The following is a 20083-nucleotide window of genomic DNA, read 5'->3' on the forward strand; positions in this document are numbered from 1 at the left end:
CCATCTTGGATGACGTCATTTAAAGGTACCTCATTCGTCGTTCAGTTGTCGGCCGGGATGGATGCTCCGCGTCGGAGGAGCGAAGTAAGAAGATTGAAGATGCCGCTTGATGGAAGATGCTGCCGGATGGAAGAAGACTTTGCTGCCGCTTGGATAAAGACATCACCGGGATGAAGACTTCTTCTTTGCCGCTTGGATAAAGACATTGCCCGGATCGGATGAGGAGTTTGGCCTGGTTGGGTGAAGACAAGGTAGGGAGATCTTCAGGGGGGTAGTGTTAGGTTTTTTTAAGGGGGTTTGGGTGGATTTAGAATAGGGTTATGTGGGTGGTGGGTTGTAATGTTGGGGGGTGTTGTGTTCTTTTTTTACAGGCAAAAGAGCTGTTAACTTGGGGTAAATACCCCACAAAAGCCCTTTTAAGGACTGGTAAGGTAAAAGAGCTTTGAACTTGTTTAATTTAGAATAGGGTAGTGCATTTTTTTATTTTGGGGGTTTATTATTTTATTAGGGGGCTTAGAATAGGTGTAATTAGCTTAAAAATCTTGTAATCTTTTTTTATTTTTGTAATTAAGTGGGGGTTTTTTTGTAATTTAGTTTAGTTTATTTAATTGTATTTTTAGATAGATATTTGTAGTTTATTTAATTTATTGATAGTGTAGGTGTATTTGTAACTTAGGTTAGGATTTATTTTACAGGTAATTGGGTAATTATTTTAACTAGGTAGCTATTAAATAGTTATTAACTATTTAATAGCTATTATACCTAGTTAAAATAATTAACAATTTACCTGTAAAATAAATATAAACCCTAACATAGCTACAATGTAATTATTAATTATATTGTAGCTATCTTACGGCTAGATTTAGAGTTTTGTCGGTAAGGACCCGCGTAGCTAACGCCGGCTTTTTTCTGGCCGCACCATAAAAATAACTCTGGTATTGAGAGTCCACATAAAGGCTGCGTTAGGCTCCAAAAAAGGAGCGTAGAGCATTTTTAACGCAGCTTCAACTCTTGATACCAGAGTTGCTTACGCAAGCGACCAGCCTCAAAAACGTGCTCGTGCACGATTCTCCCATTGGAAACAATGGGGCTGTTTGAGCTGAAAAAAAACCTAACACCTGCAAAAAAGCCGCGTTCAGCTCTTAACGCAGCCCCATTGTTTGCTATGGGTAAACACTTCCTACGTCTGCACCTAACACTCTAACATGTACCCCGAGTCTAAACACCCCTAACCTTACACTTATTAACCCCTAATCTGCCGCCCCCTATATCGCTGACCCCTGCATATTATTATTAACCCCTAATCTGCCGCTCCGTAAACCGCCGCTACTTACATTATCCCTATGTACCCCTAATCTGCTGCCCTAACATCGCCGACCCCTATATTATATTTATTAACCCCTAATCTGCCCCCCACAACGTCGCCTCCACCTGCCTACACATATTAACCCCTAATCTGCCAAGCGGACCTGAGCGCTACTATAATAAAGTTATTAACCCCTAATCCGCCTCACTAACCCTATAATAAATAGTATTAACCCCTAATCTGCCCTCCCTAACATCACCGACACCTAACTTTAATTATTAACCCCTAATCTGCCGACTGGAGCTCACCGCTATTCTAATAAATGTATTAACCCCTAAAGCTAAGTCTAACCCTAACACTAACACCCCCCTAAATTAAATATAATTTTAATCTAACGAAATTAATTAACTCTTATTAAATAACTTATTCCTATTTAAAACTAAATACTTACCTGTAAAATAAACCCTAATATAGCTACAATATAAATTATAATTACATTGTAGCTATTTTAGGAATAATATTTATTTTACAGGCAACTTTGTAATTATTTTAACCATTTACAATAGCTATTAAATAGTTAAGAACTATTTAATAGTTACCTAGTTAAAATAATTACAACATTACCTGTAAAATAAATCCTAACCTAAGTTACAATTAAACCTAACACTATACTATAATTAAATTAATTAAATAAAATACCTACAATTACCTACAATTAAACCTAACACTACACTATCAATAAATTAATTAAATACAATATCTACAAATAACTACAATGAAATAAACTAACTAAAGTACAAAAAATAAAAAAGAACTAAGTTACAAAAAATAAAAAAATATCTACAAACATAAGAAAAATATTACAACAATTTTAAACTAATTACACCTACTCTAAGCCCCCTAATAAAACAACAAAGCCCCCCAAAATAAAAAATGCCCTACCCTATTCTAAATTACTAAAGTTAAAAGCTCTTGGCTGTTCCGATCAGCCAATCAGAATATTCCTACCTTAATTCTGATTGGCTGATAGAATCCTATCAGCCAATCGGAATTAGAGGGACGCCATCTTGGATGACGTCATTTAAAGGAACCGCCATTCGTCGTTCAGTCGTCGGCCAGGATGGATGTTCCGTGTCGGAGGTCTTCAGGATGCTGCCGCTCCGCTCCAGATGGATGTCGATAGAAGATGCCACCTGGATGAAGACTTCAATCGGATGGAAGATCTCTTCTGCCCCGCTTGGATGAAGACTTCAATCGGATGGAAGACCTCTTCTGCCCCGCTTGGATGAAGACTTCTACCGGATCATGGACATCTTCAGCCCCCCACTTGGGCTTGGATCAGGACATCGGAGGAGCTCTTCAGGACGGATCGGTGAACGTGGTATGGTGAAGATAAGATAGGAACATCTTCAGGGGCTTAGTGTTAGGTTTATTTAAGGGGGGTTTGGGTTAGATTAGGGGTATGTGGGTTGTAATGTTGGGGGGGTATTGTATGTTTTTTTTACAGGCAAAAGAGCTGAACTTCTTGGGGCATGCCCCGCAAAGGGCCCTGTTCAGGGCTGGTAAGGTAAAAGAGCTTTTAACTTTAGTAATTTAGAATAGGGTAGGGCATTTTTTATTTTGGGGGGCTTTGTTGTTTTATTAGGGGGCTTAGAGTAGGTGTAATTAGTTTACAATTGTTGTAATATTTTTCTTATGTTTGTAAATATTTTTTTATTTTTTGTAACTTAGTTCTTTTTTATTTTTTGTACTTTAGTTAGTTTATTTCATTGTAGTTATTTGTAGATATTGTATTTAATTAATGTATTGATAGTGTAGTGTTAGGTTTAATTGTAGGTAATTGTAGGTATTTTATTTAATTAATTTAATGATAGTATAGTGTTAGGTTTAATTGCAACTTCGGTTAGGATTTATTTTACAGGTAATTTTGTAATTATTTTAACTAGGTAACTATTAAATAGTTCTTAACTATTTAATAGCTATTGTACCTGGTTAAAATAATTACAAAGTTGCCTGTAAAATAAATATTAATCCTAAAATAGCTACAATGTAATTATAATTTATATTGTAGCTATATTAGGATTTATTTTACAGGTAAGTATTTAGCTTTAAATAGGAATAATTTATTTAATAAGAGTTAATTAATTTCGTTAGATTAAAATTATATTTAATTTAGGGGGGTGTTAGTGTTAGGGTTAGACTTAGCTTTAGGGGTTAATACATTTATTAGAATAGCGGTGAGCTCTGGTCGGCAGATTAGGGGTTAATAATTGAAGTTAGGTGTCGGCGATGTTAGGGAGGGCAGATTAGGGGTTAATACTATTTATTATAGGGTTAGTGATGCGGATTAGGGGTTAATAACTTTATTATAGTAGCGGTGCGGTCCGCTCGGCAGATTAGGGGCTAATTAGTGTAGGCAGGTGGAGGCGACGTTGAGGGGGGCAGATTAGGGGTTAATAAATATAATATAGGGGTCGGCAGTGTTAGGGGCAGCAGATTAGGGGTACATAAGGATAACGTAGGTGGCGGCACTTTGCGGTCAGCAGATTAGGGGTTAATAAGTGTAGGTAGCTGGCGGCGACGTTGTGGGGGGCAGATTAGGGGTTAATAAATATAATATAGGGGTCGGCGGTGTTAGGGGCAGCAGATTAGGGGTACATAAGGATAACGTAGTTGGCGGTCGGCAGATTAGGGGTTAAAAAAATTTAATCGAGTTGCGGCGATGTGGGGGGACCTCGGTTTAGGGGTACATAGGTAGTTTATGGGTGTTAGTGTACTTTAGAGCACAGTAGTTAAGAGCTTTATAAACCGGCGTTAGCCCAGAAAGCTCTTAACTACTGACTTTTTTCCTGCGGCTGGAGTTTTGTCGTTAGATTTCTAACGCTCACTTCAGACACGACTCTAAATACCGGAGTTAGAAAAATCCCATTGAAAAGATAGGATACGCAATTGACGTAAGGGGATCTGTGGTATGGAAAAGTTGCGGCTGAAAAGTGAGCGTTAGACCCTTTTTTGAGTGACTCAAAATACCGGAGGTAGCCTAAAACCAGCGTTAGGAGCCTCTAACGCTGGTTTTCACGGCTAACGCCAAACTCCAAATCTAGGCCTAAGGGTCTATTTTATAGGTAAGTATTTAGATTTAAATAGGAATATTTTAGTTTATAATATTAATATTAGATTTATTTTAATAAGAGTTTAGTTAGGAATGTTAGAGTTAGATAGGGTTATTATACTTAATATATATATAATATAATAATTATATTAACTATATTAACCCTAATATAATTAGGGTTAATATAGTTAATATAGCTGGGGGCGGTGTAGGGGGATTAGATTAGGGGTTAATGTGTTTAATATAGCTGACGGCGGTGTAGGGGGATTAGATTAGAGGTTAATACATTTATTATAGGTGCCAGCGGTGTAGGGGGATTTAGATTGTAGGCAAAAGAGCTGATTACTTTGTGATAAAGCCCCGCCAAAAGCCCTTTTAAGGGCTGGCAAAAGAGCCGTTTACTTTGGGGTAATGCCACGCAAAAAGCCCTTTTCAGGGCTATTTGTAGGGTTAGACTTAGGTTTAGTGGTAGGGATAGTTTAGTATTTTAGGGGTTAAATAATTTAATATAGATGGCGGTGGGGAAGGGGGATTAGATTAGGGGTTAATAATTTTAAAATAGATGGCGGCGGGGTAGGGGCTCACTTTAGGGAGTAGGTAAGGTAGATGGCGGCGGTGTTAGGGGCTCCCTTTAGGGGGTTATAGATTTAATATAGCTGGCGGCGGTTTAGGGGTTAATAACTTTATTAGGTTGCGGCGGGGTTTGGGAGCGGCGGTTTAGGGGTTAATACATTTTTTATTGTTAGGATAGTGAGGGGGGATAGCGGATAGAGGGTTAGACGTGTCGGGCTATGTTTAGGAGGCGTGTTAGACAGTGCGGGTGATTTCATACTTTAGTCAGGTATTTTAGGCGCCGGCAGTTTCTAACGTGGCGCAAGTCACTGGCGACGCCAGAAATTTGTACTTGCGCAGATTTCTGGACATCGCTGGTTTATCCGACTTATGGCACGTTAGCATCTGACGGCGCCGTATATTGGATAGCTTGAGTTGTGAGCTGAAACTGCGGGCGACGCGGGTTCCCTCGCTTACGCCGCAAACTATGCCGTATATAGGATTGCGCCCCTTATGTTTAACCCTAACACCCTAACATAAACCCCACATTTAAACACCCCTAATCTACTGCCCCCGACATCGCCGACACCTACATAATGTTATTAACCCCTAATCTGCCACTCACGATATAGCCACCACAGAAATAAAGTTATTAACCCCTAATCTGCCACTCCCGATATCGCCACCACTATTCTAAAGTTATTGACCCCTATTCCCCTGCACCCTAACATCGTCCACACTATAATAAAGATATTAACCCCTATTCCGCCACTCCCTGACATCACCTCCACTTAATTAAGTTATTAACCCCTAAACCTCTGGCCTCCCACATCACTACCACTAATAAACCTATTAACCCCTAAACCGCCAGCCCCCATATCACAACAACCTAAATTAAACAGTAAACAGTAAACTTAACCCTAAACCTAACACCCCCTAACTTTAACATAATAAAAAATATAGCTAAATTCAAGTTACAATTATTAACTAAATAATATCTATTTAAAACTAAAAACAAACTTACGTGTGAAATAAAAATAAAACCTAAGCTAGCATAGTTGCTAACAGTCCCTGATTTCCAGGGACAGTCCCTGGATTTTGTTGCATGTCCCAGGATTTTTTTTGTCCCTGGAAATGTCCCTGAAAATCTCTTTTGCCTAACATTTGTTGTTTGCACATATATATATATATACACACACATACATATATACAGATAGATGGATGATAAATAGATATAGTGTATTATTTAAATATAATTCATTCCTAATGGAATATTATTATTATTGAATGGGTTCACATATTATTTGTCTTTCTAACTTTGATGCTGTGTTGTAAAAATAACCATATGCCCAGAATGTGTTCCAGAGACTGGGTAGGTGTAAGAGCTTGGTACTGTAATCGGTATAATAAACTATGGATAAGTCTAAATTATACTATTACTTTCAAATGGGTGTGTTCTGATTGCAGAACTGAGTGGGCGGAGCAATTGAACAGTAGGTCGTCAGTACTCCAGTAACCCGCTTGCTTGCTCTGCTGCAAAGTGTCCCTGGAATTTTTTTTTAAATGTTGGCAACTATGAGCTAGCTATAATATAACTAATAGTTATATTGTAGCTAGCTTAGGTTTTTATCTCACAGGTAAGTTTGTATTTATTTTAACTAGGTAGACTAGTTAGTAAATAGTTATTAACTATTTACTAACTACCTAGTTAAAATAAATACGAACTTACCTGTGAAATAAAATTTAAATTTAAGCTGCCTTACACTAAAACCTAACATTACAATAAAACTACAATTAAAAAAAATAAAAAAACACTAAAATTACAACAACAAAAAAACTACCATTACAAAAAATAACAAACGAGATTATCCAAAACAATAAAAATTATTCCTATTCTAATACCCTGTTTAAAAAAAAAAACACCCCAAAATAAAAAAGCCTAATCTATAATAAACTACCAAGGGCCCTTAAAAGAAAACAGCTCTTTTTCTACAAAAGAAAAACAAACACCCCCTAACAGTATACAAACCCCCACCCCCAAACTCACAAAATAAAAATAAAGTTAAACCTAATTTACCCATTGCCCTGAAAAGGGCATTTCTATGGGCATTGTCCTTAAAAGGGCATTCAGCTCTTTTATTGCCCATTAAAAATAAAAAATGGCAGAGTTCCGGAGGAGGAGCTTATGCACGAGGCTGTGCTGCACAAGCTCTGCTCATCTCCTTCATGCAGGTTACCTTTGGCGGTAGAACACGCGCCAGGTGCCCCAACAGCCGTGGGGGGAATATCGCAACCAGCAGAAACATCACTGGAGGAACTCATATAGCGCTGTTGGAATCTAGCGCTACAGATTACTATACGGTGTGGTGAACCTCACGAAGACCATCTCGCAAGGAGGTCACACACAGAGGAGGATATCAAGAGGCAGTCCCCCCCTCCCACCGGTGCTGCGTGAGGGGGGTAGACAGCCTGAAAACAACACAGGAGACATCACCGGAATTTTGGTCAAGCTACCGGCTTTTCTGCCGCCCAAAGATACAGAACACATTCTTCTCAATTAGGTCCTGTGCGGCACACATACCTGTCAAAGGCCAGAGAGCGTGTACGCAGAGAAGGCGGAGACAGGGCAACGCACGGCCGGACTGACGGAGAGTTGGCTGCTTACCGCACAGGAGTAAAGGCTGCAGCTTGAAGGAAGGCTGTTATCCCGGATCTGTGTCAAGCTACTTTGAAGAGCTGCCTTTTTTTTTTTTTCTCTTCCCCAGTGCAGCCAACATTTTTTTCCAAGGAGCCGGCTCCCATACTGGCGAGGCACAAGGTATTGCTACTGAACTGGCCGTGAACAGCGTCGAAGAAGGCGGGTTATTGATTTTGCATAACCCTGAGAAACTACAATTACACCGCACGGAACTCGAGGAACTTAAAGATAAGTACTGCTTAATATCATTATTGCAATAGCCCCCCTACTCTGACCCCAACGCTTATTAAACTTACATTTGACTTTACCCTAAACAAGCTTGCTAAAAACTGTTCTGCACTAACAAAGCTTACTCTCAATTGGTGTGCTTTATTATTTGTACACACCGGACAAGACGCACTTGCAGATGTTGGGAGCTTAAAACTTTGTTTTCATAGCACCTGAAGCTTTGGGGAATACCTGGACACATTAACTGGAGCTAAGGGAACTGCATGTAAACAACCTAAAGCTAATTGAGTTGAAAGCATTATTTCTTTCTGGTAATGGCCACCAATGTACTAATGGCTTTGGAGAAAGTATTTTTTGAAGTATAAGGCTGATTAACTTGGTTGTAAACTTGCTATAAATAACACGCTTCAGTTTGCTTCATACTAACTTGACCTGGTTATAGTTTGCATGCCCTAACAGGCATACTGCATTAATAGCTTGCAACTAAAAGGACAGCACTCAGCTTATACTAACATCTTTCTACTACTGTTCATTGCATGTTGAATAACCCTAAAACACTTATATACCTGAAAAGTTATTATATAGTGCTATCTTACAAGTGGGCACTAATATTGCATGATACAGAAGTGAAAATTGTAAAGGCAACAATCTAAATAAGTTTCTTAAATAAGTTGCAAAGGTATCCACTTGTAAAACCCACTACACTCTAATTAAAAAGTATCTAGTTCGCATACTCCCAAGAGGTGCTAGCCCTGTCACCTCTTGCAAGCTGTACACATAAGATTATCTACAAGTAAAAATGTACTTGTTAATAAAAAAGAGTTAGGGTTATTGTCTAGATCTGGACCTTTTTTGAAAAGCGTCAATGAGCAAAAAGGCTAATCCTTAGGTTTAAGACCAGATACTGAGTTACTTTTACAAGCAGAAGGAACACATAATTGAATTTCAGAAAGAAGAAGGGGGAAAAAAAAAGGAAAAAAAAAAAAAAAAAAGGAAAAAAATTCTTGATCTCTGGGTTTGTGAACCCTTGGCTTTATCACTGGGGTTTTTTTTTTTTCTTTTTAGACACTGGTCACTAGAGGGGCTCCCCCCTCCTTCCTCCCCCACCCCCCCCTTTTTTTTTTTTCTGGGCGGGTTTTTTTCTTTTTTTTTTTCTCTCCCCTCCCCATCTCACTTCCCCACAAACACTCACTCTCACGTCCGATTCTTTGCCCCCTTCTTTCTTCCCTCACTCTTTCTCTTTTTTTCTCTTCTCTTCCTCCTTTCTTCACTAATTGCTGCACAAATTACTCCCCCCCCCTTTTTTTTAGCACTCATCTATGGATACATTTTTAAACCCACTTGCACACACTAAAAATTTCTCACCAACCATGGCTTCCAGACCCAGAGACAAGAGGAATAAAAACTCAACTGAAACCACAGTTGAATTACACTCAGAATTAGACCCCGTCACAAAATCAAAAGAGGCTATTAACTCACAAATAATTGTAAAAGATATCTTAGAAGCTCTGAACCCCAAATTTGAATCACTTAGAATAGAAATAAAGCAAGATCTACACACACTATCTATGGAGGTTAAGCAATTTTCAATAAGGATCCAAGAAGTAGAGCAAAGGGTGTCTGACCTTGAAGATCAATCGGTCATAAATGATACCAAACTACAGGCACATTCTTCAACTCTTAAGGCCCTCCAGAATAAGATCGAGGACCTAGAAAATCGATCTCGAAGAAATAACATTAGAATAATAGGGGTCCCAGAAACCTTTCAGAGCATAGATCTAGTCCAGTTTGCAGCTGAAGTTTTACCTAAACTTTTAAAGATTCCCCAAGAAACTTTGCCCCTAATGGTCGAGCGAGCTCACAGACTGGGGAGACTTCCCCCATCAAATGGTGACAGACTGAGGTCTAGACCTATAATCGTGAAATACTTGAATTTTCAGGATAAGATCAAGGTCATGCAATTTTCTCGCAAGAATGCTCCTATTCTTTTAGATGGGAACAAAATTTTAGTGTTTCAGGATTTTGCCTATGAAACCTCCCTGAAAAGAAGGGAGCTCTCCCCAGTCTGTGGCAGGATGATCAAGGAGGGTTTCACTGCAACGGTTATTTACCCAGCCAGGTTGAAAGTAGAATTTCAGGGCCAGATATATCTCTTTGACACTGCCTCAGAGGCAGAAAAGTTTTTTGAGGGAAAAATTGCTAAGTAACTTGTGTTATTGGTTTAATTGTCTGGTAGACTAAATTTAAACTGATTGATGATACTGTTAATATATAATTGTGATTTGTACTCGGTGGCTTCCAGTATTTGTTCCAGTACTCTTCAGGCATTAGTAGCGAATAAGCATTGTCATATAGATGACCGGCGCGGGGGGAACAATGGGGGAGAGGGGGGGCTCCCCCCCTTCCCCCCCCCCCTTTTTTTTTTTTCTCTCTCTCTCCAACTCTTTAGAAGGGAACAGTAGGAAAAAAAGGGTTAAATTATGTCTAACATAAAAAGGTTGACTTTATCTTCTTGGAATGTTGGAGGGGTCTCAACCCCAATGAAACGAAAACTGATAATCTCCCAATTAAGGAAACTTAATTCTGATATCGCATTTATACAAGAGACACACTTAAGTGCAGAAGAATCCGAAAAGTTGAAGTTCTCGTGGGTAGACGAGGTGTATTTTACACCAAGCATAGGCAGAAAGAGGGGTGTAGCCATTCTGCTAGGTAAAAAAAATCAGCATGAAATTTTGGCAGAATATAAAGATCCCGAAAGCCGAATTCTGATTCTAAAAATAAGAATGGCTTGCTCAATTTTTACGCTATGCAATCTTTACGCCCCGAATAACTTTGAGAGAAGTTTTTGGGAAAATCTCCAAACTAAAATATTACGAGCAGGTGAAGGTTATATAATCATAGCAGGGGATTTTAATATGACCCCCAGGGTCCAGATAGATAGACACAGGCAAAAATCCACTAAAAGCATGGCCAAAAGAGATAAGCTTGAAGGCAAAATGTTTAAAACTTTATTTAAAAACTTAGCCCTCAAAGACATTTGGAGAGTTCACAACCCGGATCAAAGGGAGTTTACGTGTAAGGCTAAGAGTGTAAGATCCCTTTCCAGAATTGACCTATTTTTAGTAAGCGAGAATTTATTAAGAATTGGGACAACATCAAAAATAATGCATATCACTGTCTCTGACCATGCTCCAATTATACTAAAAATACCATTAAACGGAAAAAAATCTACTACACGACGATTTTTTTTCCCCAAATTTTTAACAAAAAACATAAAATTTAAGACATGGCTGAATTCCAAAATGAATGAATTTTTCACTTTAAACGCTCATACTGTTAATGATCCAAATACATTATGGGAAGCCGGTAAGGCTGTAATGAGGGGGGAAATTATTGCGTATTTGGCAGATTATAAGCGGAAGGCGAGAGAATGAAGTCTCGAGAGCACTTACTAATAGTTACAGTAAATATGTATCCCAACCAACATCAATAAATTGGAGGAGATACACCTCTGCTAAGAGAGAGAGAGATAATTTTTTACTGCATACCGCAATCCAAGAGGATTATAAACTGAGAGCTAAATTTTATAGGCATGGAAATAAGGCAGGTAAACTAATGGCGAACTTAGTTAAGAACATACAGGGAAGCTCCATTATCGACTCACTCTCAGAACACGGATCCATACTTCAAAACTCTAGGGAAATTATCGAAGTTTTTTTCACTTATTATAGAGATCTCTACTCACACAGGGAATCAGATGAAGAAGCTTCAGAGCTATTTTGGGAAGGATTGGACCATCCAGTCTTAAATGAAGAGGCAGCAGGTAAAATTAATGCCCTCATCTCTGATCAAGAAATTACCTTGGCAATTAAAGAAGCCCGTTTAGATAAATCACCTGGCCCAGACTTTCTCCCTAACGAGTTTTACAAGCTCCTTGCCCCAACTATAATACCTCATTTAAGAAGAGTATTTAATCACTTTTTTATCGATAATAAATCTATACCCATGTCTTTTACCGCATCGATAACAACATTAATTTTGAAACCGGGGAAAGATCCTCTGAATAAAGAGTCATATAGACCTATAGCACTACTTAACTCGGATTACAAGTTGTTGACATCAATCTTGGCTAAAAGACTTCAAAAAGTGATAGGGGATCTTATTAATAAAGATCAGGCAGGTTTTATATCCAGGCGCAATATAGCAGCCAAGATCAGAGAACTATGCTTAGTTCTTGATTATTTTCACAACTGCCCGGAAACCACAACCCAAAATCAAACTGACGTAGCAATAATTGCACTAGACGCAGAAAAAGCGTTCGACTCGGTCTTTCATCACCATATTATTGATTCTTTATTGCGGTTTGGTTTTAAGGATAACTTTCCTCTTTTCATTAATAACCTTTGTTCCAAATCCACAACTAAACTGATTGTCAATAAACTGGAATCTGACTCAATCAACTTACAAAGGGGCACAAGGCAGGGGTGCCCTCTGTCACCACTCTTATTCGACTTAGCGATTGAGCCATTGGCTATTAGAATTAGACAGAGGATACAAGGGATAAGGATTGGTTCAGTTGAACCAAAAGTTGCTTTATATGCTGATGATGTCTTAATTTATATGTCCAACACAGCAGTCAACATTCCGAGATTGATCTCGATAACTAATGCATTTGGTTCCTTTTCAGGCTATAAGCTAAATGTTTCTAAGTCAGAGATATTGTGGGTAAGGAAGAATGAGCTTTCAATTAACAAGACACCATTTAGGGAGGTGCTGAGCCATCTTAAATACTTAGGGATCTATATTTCATCAAATCCACAAGAATGGTACAATCTCAATATTTCTTCCATCCTAGCTAAAATTAAAGAATATATGTTAAGCTGGCAAAATCTTCCAATATCCTTATCGGGGCGCATTGCTTTGTTTAAAATGATTCTATTACCTAAAATTCTTTACCCTCTTCAAAATATTCCAGTGACGCTAAAAGTCAGGGATTGGAAAAGTTTAAACAGGGCACTGCGATATTTTATCTGGAAATGCAAGAGACCTCGAATTTCCCTAAATAAACTCCACCTCCCTAAGAGGTATGGCGGACTGGCTCTTCCGGATCTTAACAAATATAACCTGGTTTTACTCTCGCGCATTGCAATAGACTGGATCTTAAATAAGGATTATTTTACTAATAATAGTTTAGAGAGGAGCATTATATTTCCCTATAATCCCTCAGCTTTAATTCACTGCCCGACACAGTTAATTCCAAAAAAAGTGAGGGGCATTCAATCAATATATAAGGTTATACAAGCCTGGAAAAAATTAGGACGCAAACTCGATATTGATTTAACTATTCCAAAGTTTCAAGGACTATGTGGCAATCCAGAATTTCAGGAGGGTATTCAAGCACAAGTATTTCAAATTTGGCAGAGAAAAGGTCTTTTCCTTATGTCACAATTTATAGATCAGGGTACTGCATCGATCAAAACCTTTGAAAGGTTGAAACAGGAATTTGATTTAAGCAATAAAGATTTTTTTGCTTACCTTCAAGCCAGGCATTATCTATTCTCGTTAATACAGAAGTTCGGTTGGTCATGGTCGTGGGGAAAGTTAGATAACTGGCCCATTCTGGCTAATAACGAACTATCGTCTATATCGTGCTGGTATAACCTACTGATAAGTCAAGATGGGGTACTTAATCTTCAACAGATAACTCAAAAATGGAATCTATTAGTACCAGATTTAGACATTGAGACAGAACAGGTAGAAAACTCTATAGATATTGTAGCTCAGACCACACTATCCACAAACTGGAGGGAGTCACACATTAAACTACTTTATAGAACATATTATACTCCACTCAAAGGGTTTAAATGGCATAATTATGACTTCAATGTTTGTCCTAAGTGTTCTCTTCCGGCTGTGGATATAGTCCATATGATATGGTCATGCCCGAGGATTAGGCAATTATGGAAAAAGGTAGAATTTTGGCTAACTAATACATTGAAGCTTCCTACTCTCTCTCGCTGGCAGGGGTGGTATTCTTAGCAGAATCCTCCTTGGAGCAAAAAAAAATTAGAAATGGGGCAATTCTGGCAATGAGGAATTTAATTTTTGGAAAATGGAGAGACTCCTCAATACCTAGTATTCAAGAAATTAAAAATGTTATGAAAAAACAGTGTGTTATTGAACAAATGGATGTATCTCTAACATCGGAAAAGGAAGTAATCTCATTTTTTAAAAAATGGGCAGCCTTCATTAAAATATTTACTCCAGAAGAAATAAATCAACTAATATACCCTTTTAGACACTCAGAAATAGTCATATTAGGACTATGGTAACAATTAGATTGTGAATAATTCTTTAGGTTCCTTCTAAGTGGAAGGGGTCTGTGGAAATTAAGAAAAAAAAAGGAAAATCCCCCCCCCCTTTTTTTTTTCTTTCTTCTTTCTCCCTTTTTTTTTTTTTTTTTTTTCTCCCTCTCTCTTTTTCTTCTCCCCGCGCCTCTCTCTATACTTAGATCAGGTTTTCCTGAATTGAATTTTTTGCTGTTATCTAGTCTGAAGATAATAGAAGTAGTACATTATTGACAAAGCATAAAAAACAAACAAACAAAACAAGAGGCTTTGATTACTGCTTTATTTTGACATATTATCGTTATATTTTGAGTAAAGAAAGATCAATGATTGCCGGGTCTTCTGTTATAGACGCTGGTTTTTCTTTTCGTTGGTATTTCCCTGTATTGTTGATCTGATTTCATCATTGTATATAATTGTAACTTACTTTGCCTCAATAAAAATTAAAAATTAAAAAAAAAAAAAAAATGGCTATTCTAATAAAAAAAAAACCACCCCAAAAATAAAAAAAAATTACATAAAATAACAAACGAATTATCCAAAATAATAAAAATTATTCCTATTCTAATACCCTGTGTAAAAAAAAAACACTCCAAAATAAAAGAACTCTAATCTATAGGGCCTTTTGAAGCGCATTGCCCTAAAGAAATCAACTCTTTTTCTACAACATAAAAACAAACACCCACTAACATTATAAACCCTCACCCCCCCAAACCGACAAAATAAAAAAACCTAACTAAAAAAACCTAATCTACCTATTGCCCTGAAAAGGGCATTTGTATGGCCATTGCTCTTAAAAGGGCATTCAGCTCTTTTAAGACCAGCCCAAACCCTAATCTAAAAATAAAACCCACCCAAAAAATTTTAAAAAACGTAACACTAACCCCTGACGATCCACTTACAGTTTTTGATGTCCAGACATCCATCCTCATCCAGGCGGCGAGAAGTCTTCATCCATCCATCCAGGCGGCGTCTTCTATCTTCATCGAGGCGGCATTTTCTATCTTCATCCCGGCGGCGCGGAGCGGGTTCACCCTGAATACATCCGGCGCGGAGCATCCTCTTCATATGGTCAAAGCCGTATACTGAATCTTCAATGCAAGGGAGCCTTTTCAAAATGGGGATTCTTGCATTCCTATTGGCTGATTTGTTTTTGGAAATTCAAATCAGCCAATAGGATGAGAGCTACTGAAATCCTATTGGCTGTTCAAATCAGCCAATAGGATGAGAGCTACTGAAATTATTTTGGCTATTCAAATCAGCCAATAGAATTTCAGTAGCTCTCATCCTATTGGCTGATTTGAACAGCTAATAGGATTTCAGCAGCTCTCATCCTATTGGCTGATAGCCAAAACCCTAATCTAGGTTAGGTTTAGGGGTTAATAGTTTAATTTAGTTTTTGGCGATGTGGGGGGCTGTCGGTTTAGGGGTTAATAGGTTTATTTAGTGGCAGTGATGTGGGAGGCCAGAGGTTTAGGGGTTAATAACTTTATTTAGTGATGACAATGTCAGGGAGCGGCAGAATAGGGGTTAATATCTTTATTATAGTGTGGGCGATGTTGGGGTGTGGGGAAATAGGGGTTAATAACTTTAGTATAAGCGCAACGATGTTGGGGATCGGCGGAATGGGGCTTAATACATTTTATTAGTTGCAGCAATGTTGGTAGCGGCAGATTAGGGGTTAATAGGTTTAATATAGTGTTTGTGATGCGGGAGGGCCTCGGTTTAGGGGTTAATAGGTAGTTTATTGGTGTTAGTGTACTTTGTAATACATTAGTTATAAGTTTTGCGCAACAGTTTTGTTGCGTAAAACTCATAACTACTGCTCTCAGATTGCGGTACGGATCTTGTCGGTATAGGCAACAACTCAAGTTTTTTAGCCTCACCGCAAAACTCGTAATAGCAGTGCTATGGGAATCCCATGAAAAAAACATAATTTTTTCAAGTGCGGGAATGACAATGCTAAAAGGCTTGCGGTACATCTATACTGACAAGACTCGTAATGGTTGCATTGCTGTTTTAATGCGGAAATGGCAATTTTTTCAGGGTATGCAATAACCTTAAAGGGACAGTATACACTCATTTTCATATAACTGCATGTAATAAACACTACTATAAAGAATAAGATGCACAGATACTGGTATAAAAATCCAGTATAAAACTGTTTAAAAACTTACTTAGAAGCTCTCAGTTTGGCTCTGTTGAAAAGGCTGCTGGAAAGCCCACTACAAGTGGAAAATAAGACACTCCCCCCTCCCCCTTCTTTTGCATATGAAAAGACCCTTTACACAAACAGGAGCAAGCTGGCGAAGGTAGCTGACGGTATTCACATAAAACTTTGGGGCTTGGTTAGGAGTCTGACAATCAGAGCAATGTTATTTAAAAATAAGCAAAACTATACATTAATTTAAAAAAAAACCTTTATGGGCTATATAAATAGATCATCTACAAAACATTTATGCAAAGAAAAAATGAGTGTATAATGTCCCTTTAAAGGGATATCAGACACTTTGAGATGGTGATATCAAATTATAAATTGTATTTATAAAAAAACATCTGCAATATACTTTATTTATTTTGTCCCCTTTTCCTGTAATTCCATTCTGAAATTGTGAACTTTTCAATTCCTGTTAGAAATGGAAGTGCACACCCATTGGCTGCACACTCTAGTGACCTATTTATAACTGCCCCTAATTGTCCACAGCAGAGAAAGTAACCTAAGTTACAACATAGCAGTTGCTAGCTACCATTGTTTTATAGACACTAAAACTTTACACTTATTTTGTCAATATTTAAACAGCTAATGAAACTTAGAAAAATACATCTACATATTATTCTAAGACTTATCTTTTCTTAAAAATGCATCATTCTACCTAGAATTGATTTAGTGTTTAAAGTCCCTTTAACATTAAAAAAAAAAGGCATGCATGACAGCAAATGACGCATAAAAAAGACCCAAGGTTTAGAATTTAAAAAATAAAAAAAAATCTGAGAAAAGATGCTGGAGAAGTTTGAAATACCAGTGTCAAATTATCTCTGTGCAGGATATGGTGGGGAGGGGGTTGGCTAAGTATGCATTTGATAACCTTATGATTATTTGGTTTCTTTTTGGGGTTTTTTCTATTGGATTGTAATAGGGGCAATGATGTGAGCAATTGACAAGTGCAGCTGCATTTTTGGTGCTTCTTAGAGAGCAGACTTGATATAAAATGTTTGCTAGGTTATTGCTGTAAATGACATTAATAAGGATTCTTAAACATTTTGATGCTGGTCTTTAGTTTTTCTTTGAACTGCAGAACAGACCACTTCAATATATTTCAAGCTGCCATATAGTGATAAAGGTGACTTTTTTTGGCTAGAAGATCTGTTGACATAGACTAAGGAATGTAAATATTTAAGATATTGATACTCATGATATTTATGAAACAGATAAGATATCAAAATGATCTACTAGATAACAAAATGATCTACTATGTATACTCATTTAGACCAGTAATAGTAAACTGGGTGATATTCTGAGAATCTTCTGACACTCTTACAAAAAATAGAAGTCCTACTTAAAAATGCATTTATAGTCATTAGAAGGCCAACAAGAGGATTGTATAGTTGCCAGGGGTGAACTGATCAGCCAGGCAAATAGGACCTGGACAGAGGGCCCAGCAAGTAGGGGGGCCCACAAATGGCATCTCAATTGCTCCTAGGGTGCTGCTTAAGCTGGGGTTGACAGCTGCCCTATCAGTAACTAAACAGTTAAGTGTGGTTTAGTGGGGGCCCTGGCCCCAGAGTGGGTGCCTTGTGCCTGAATGTGGGGTTTGTTACTCGGGGGATCCTAGAGTGTGGGGGGTCTGTTGGGCATCTGTTGCCGTGAAAGCCATGAATTTTGGGGTGTGGCCCTGGAGGTTGGGGGCCCTTTCTCTGGCCCTTGATGATGGGTGTCCTGGCCCTGGTGGTTGGGGGCCTTGTGAGGGCAGGGAGGCTACCATGTTCATTTGCATAAATTTAGGTCAGTGTGAGACAGTGAGGACTGGGGACCCTTCCCTAATTTTTGCCTGGGGCCCTGATTGGTCTTAGTCCGCCCCTGATAGTTGCCAGTATTCAATGGATTATTTATCTTATATAAATTACCGAGATTGTCATTCATTTTAAGAAATTGGAAATGGGCTAAATAATTTGATGGAGAACAATATATATTTTAAGACCACATTAGGTACAAAATTTTTTAATCCAAATGCATTTTTCTATCACCTCCCAAGTAAAGATATACAAAATTCTGCTGAGTAGTCTCTGTCTGTAGAGAGGAAAAGACTCAGGGGCCTATTTAACAAAGGTCTGTAGGACCTGATCCGACAGTGCGGATCAGGTCCGATAGACCTCGCTGAATGTGGAGAGCAATACGCTCTCCGTATTCAGCATTGCACCAGCAGCTCTTGTGAGCTGCTGTGTGCAATGCTGCCTCCTGCATATTCGCGGCCAGCCAGCAGGGGGTTGTCAATCAACCCGATCGTACTTGATCGGGTTGAATTGCGGCGTTGTCTGTCCGCCTGCTCAGAGCAGGTGAACAGGGTTATGGAGCAGCGGTCTTTAGACTGAAGGCTCGCCAGAAACACGGGCCCTCAAGCTCCATCCGGAGCTTGATATATGGGCCCCTCAGGCTTTACAACAAAAAAGTGGTTTTACTCAGCACAGGAATATCTATTTATAAACAAAACAAAAAGAAAAAAGTCATAAAAAACTTTGATGCATTTTTACAAACACTTTTAGAAGGAACCACAAAAGTACAATTTTATTGACATTTTCCTCACATCTTAACCTGTTGAGGATTTGCATTATGCTAACATAGGAAATATGTTGCTACCATGTCAGGGTTTAACACTTTTGCCAGATGCTAGCTTTGACATTTGTTTTAACAATGTTTTTTTCCCTTGGGGCCCCATGAGGTCATATTGACGTACTTGACTTTGCATGATCACTGCAGACAAGAGATAATACCCATGGATAAGTAGTTAAAATATTATTCAACAGGGTGTTTATTCTCAAAATTGTCTGTAGTTCATTTGTTTCTTTTTTCCAAGAAAATTGCAAGTTTTAGATATAGCAAATGACTGACATCTGAAGTTGGGGAAGAGCTCATTCTTGACCCTTCTTCTTCCCAATATGGTCATATGACCACACCAATGTCATAGGCAACATTTCGTATGGGCAAATAAAATCACTAACCCCTTGGATGCTAGAAAACTCTGCAATGAGTTTACCGGATTTTAGAAACTTCATAGAAACTCTACCATGCCAGGTATACACACCATTCCTAGTAACTTCTTGTGTGCTCCAGGAAAGGAGAATACAGTACAATTTGAAAAAGTGAGTGTCTAGATGAACTGGAGGTCCTGCAATTTGTACAGAATAAATGTTTATTTCCTCTTATTTTTAGATATGTATGTATGCAGCTTTTTGAGGATATGTGATAAAGTATACATATGCGCATTTCTTTACAGGCTATAATTACAAAATTAAAGACCGCTGCTCCATAACCTATCCTCCTGCTCTGAGGCCGCGGACAGAAATCAACCCGATCGAATATGATTGGGTTGATTGACACCCCCTGAAGGGGGGGTTATTGCACCAGCAGTTCACAATAACTGCTGGTGCAATGATAAATGCCGACAGCGTATGCTGTCAGCATTTATCGATGTGCGGTGGACATGATACGCTATATCGTATCATGTCCATCCGCACAACAATAAATTGACCCCCTAGAGTATGTTATTTCCGTATTAGAACATTAAATTAAATAGTGCAAATATGGTCTGAAGGAGAGAAAAAATAACTCTAAGGAGCAA

Source organism: Bombina bombina, chromosome 3, assembly GCF_027579735.1.
Source record: "Bombina bombina isolate aBomBom1 chromosome 3, aBomBom1.pri, whole genome shotgun sequence".
In the NCBI taxonomy this organism is placed as follows: domain Eukaryota; kingdom Metazoa; phylum Chordata; class Amphibia; order Anura; family Bombinatoridae; genus Bombina; species Bombina bombina.